The 3,568-nt window shown below is 41.6% G+C and overlaps 1 protein-coding gene across 1 annotated transcript in view; it reads right to left on the bottom strand.

Annotated features, from left to right (window-relative positions):
• Positions 1–783, bottom strand: part of LOC101847926 — a 3,957-nt gene extending 3,174 nt beyond the window's left edge. Inside the window, exon 1 of the mRNA XM_005090490.3 lies at positions 579–783. The gene's annotated coding sequence lies outside the window, so the exon portion shown is untranslated. The remainder of the gene's footprint in view (positions 1–578) is intronic.
• Positions 784–3,568: the final 2,785 nt, after the last annotated feature.

The raw sequence follows: 3,568 nt of genomic DNA, 5'->3' as shown, positions 1-3,568 counted from the left end.
TCTTTCTCTCTTCTCGTTACGATATTTTTCTTTTTTTTTTGTTCGTAATAAGTGCCGAAGATTAGAGGTGTTACAAGGGAGTAACAAACACGAAAAAGAAGGAGGAGAGATCAGGACGACGATGTTTGATAGGAAAGAAGAAGCAAACCACACCAGAGCACCCGCCAACCACAAACTCATTACGATACAAAAATACATACATGTTGTATTTAAAATAATCCCCACCCTCAACTATGACTAACCCAACTCCCATCCCTGTAACGTATACTGCCAGACATCTATCTGATAACTTATCTCATCAACACTCCTTTCCTCAGCGCCCCCCCCCCCCCCCCAAGACCACACACAAAAAACCCCCACAAAAACAACAACAACGAAAAAAAGGAAACATGCACTCAAGCATTCGCGCACCTCCTGAAAAATGAATATTTTTACTTGACAAGGAAGTACTGAGCATTAAGTTACAGAGGGACTTTCACAGCGACATTTGCACACGGTGATCTACCGTATATTTTAACCACTAATAGTAAACCATAGACATGATCACAGCTCGTGCATTTATTTTGAAATAAACCAACCTTTTACTTATCAACATAAGAACCAGGAACGAAGTTATTTCTCAGCAATAGTAGAGGACTCAAGGCACACTTCTCGCAACGTCCTTCTCTTGACTTTCCGCATGTCGTATCAATAACACTTCAGAGAAGAACAGTGTGTACCACGATTTGTTAGCCCACTGGACGTACGTTGGCTATACCCTGACTATACTACAGTCAAGGTCCCTGCTCTACAACAACGTGTGCCAACACGCCTCCTGATCAATATGGGTCACAGCACACTCGATTTTATGTACCTGTACCGATATATCGATTTGATCGCTTTCTGGAAACTCTATGCCCAGGGAGAAGTAAGGCGAAGCGTAATTGTTGTAGTGACTGGCAGGTCGTTTGCTGGTCGGCGGCCACTGCCAGTGTCGTCGCTTGTCTTCCTCCAGAGAGAAGTTATTGTTTGACAACGTAAGCTGGCTTTAGCTGATGGAAATAAACGGTGAGAGAGAGAGAGAGAGAGAGAGAGAGAGAGAAGGGGGAGACAGAAAGAGAGAAAGACTAGCAGACAGAGAGCGAAAGAAAGCGCTTTCCTTTCACGTTTGCAAGAAGACCAGCCCACCTTTAGGTCGTGTCGTGGAGGAAGACAAGCGACGGTGACACGGCGGAAGTCACCCAGACCGAGGCTTTGAGAATGTTCTGGCGGGAAACGGAAGTGATTGATGTTGTTCACATTTCCGACAGGTCGCGTGCAGACGACTCGAGTTGTCCAGACCGACTCGGGCATCTGGCTGACCATTGCCGCACTGGTCAGTCTGCAGTCTGTCCTCTACTTCTATCAGACAGACTTTTAAACTTGTTTCCCCTTCTTATTTTTAGTTAGAGCTCCTCGGCACTTGCAACACAGATAGGTCACATAAGAGCCAACGATTAGATGTATTAGAAGAGTGTTGCATACAAAGAAAAGAAAGTGCAGGGACAAGAACGATATTTATTCGTTTGATATGAAAGAAGGAACAAACCACACCAAACCACCAGACAACCACCCACTTCTAAACTCTTCTTTCCTGATTTTAGCAGAAACCATTTCATAGTACCGGCGTCTGGGGTGTAATTGTAAGGCGTTTTGCTGTCGCATGCAGGAGACCCGAGTTTCATTCTCGAGTGGGAGAGGGGTAATTTTTATCGAGTATGTCGATCTTCCTGCAAGAATGTCATCATCCCCTCAGCTCGGGTTGGCAGGGTCAGCAGTTCACATTCCTAAATGATCTAAATTGTGTCGACGATTGTGTAAAAATACATGCATAAAAAAGGCCAGTTCTATTCGGACTCGAGTCCGATTAGATTTTAAAATATGGGTTTTATCTATTCGGACTCAGATCCTAAAAAATGTTTCATTTATTTGGACTCAGCTTCTAAGTGAGTAATATGAATGTAAAGTGGTTATATTATACAACTATCGTCGGGGGATTTTACGTAAAACTAGAATTAGAACTAGAATTACTTACTAGGACTGTGTAATTGTGTCAAACGTCAAAAGACTGCACTCTCATTGCCCAATGGCAGTGTCTAAGTACACAGTAACCCACAACTCAGGGTCTTTTCACCACCACTACAGCATCATCATTACTTAAATCACCTTTTGTCTTTCCACATGTTTAATTTCATTTTGTTGTATGTTATAGCTTTTCTGTAATTAATTAATTTTTTAATCACATCGCATAAAACCGACAGCCTTTGCCTCTTCCCAACACCTCTTCCCCCAGCAAGCCGAGAGTGCGAGATCGCTACGCGCGATCTCATTGGTCGACATAATTAATTTTGCCTCCGGCAAGGTCAACGCTACTTGGTTTTTCTGTTCACACTAATGATGCAGGGAGAGCCAGTTTAGATAGATCTAGTGACTGGATATTAAAGCTCACGTCTCGATTGTTATCCTTATAATCGAAAAATTTTCATAAATGTTGGAAATATTTAGGACCAAGGGTCGGAAGTCGGAATGGACGTCATGCTGGACTCAGATCACAGTCCGAATATTATTTTTGTCTATCCGAATAGTCACTTCGTAAAAAAAACAACAACCATTTATCAGACGTCTAAACTCTTCTTTCTTGATTTTTGTTGTAAAACACTCCAGAGTCTTCACCTGTATTACATGATGTGTCTTCTATGAATACTTTAAGAGCCAGTTTCATGGTCTTGTTTGCTCAAAACTAGATGCTTAAAAAAGGTCTGCAAATGAGCCTCAGGTCTTCGATTTTTGTTTTTTTTAAAGCTAGACTTTCAACCCTTTTATGACTCACCTTTTCATACTTAAAAAAAACCCCAACAAAATAAAACTACTATTTTTGGCTGACATATGAAAATTTATCAGAAAGTTCAGACAAATAGTAGTAGGTATCTCCTAACCCCCAAAGTCTCACGTTTATAAAAGCGGGACATTTTAATAAGAGAAATGGAGTTTAAAAAACAAACATTCACTAATCATTTTTAGAATATGTTTGAGGTATTCAAGTGGGTATTTAAAAAACCCTTTAAACCCCCGCACCTACCGCCACCCCTTTCCGCTTTACCCGGAAATTATCTTTGATGGGCTGGCATATAATGGCTATTATAGCAGTTCAGACCAGAATGCATCATCTTTTGTCACGAACTCAGCAGTCAAGCCAGAAATCATCGTAATTTTACGAATAAGTTTATCACAGTCCACATTTTCTTTTGACACGTCCTTGCTCCTGGATATTCATCCCTCGTTGCTTGAATCTGATAATTCCCCTTTGGTTTTGCAGATTAAGCCAGATGCGTAGAAAGCCTGCTTGGACGGGTTTAAGACGTTCAGTGACGACTTTCATTACCCCATGCCCCATAGTAAACCCTGTTTACGTCGTTTGGTTCAGAAGCCGCTCAAGATACTGGCTTGCTGATGTATTCCGTTAATATATTTTGCATGTATGTTTTTGTTTGTTTGTTTGTTTGTTTGTGTATGTGTGTGTGCGTGCGCGCGCGCGCGTGTGTGTGTATGT

Source organism: Aplysia californica, unplaced genomic scaffold (assembly GCF_000002075.1).
Source record: "Aplysia californica isolate F4 #8 unplaced genomic scaffold, AplCal3.0 scaffold00018, whole genome shotgun sequence".
Taxonomy (NCBI): Eukaryota; Metazoa; Mollusca; class Gastropoda; order Aplysiida; family Aplysiidae; genus Aplysia; species Aplysia californica.
This window is presented reverse-complemented; position numbering and strand designations above follow the sequence as displayed.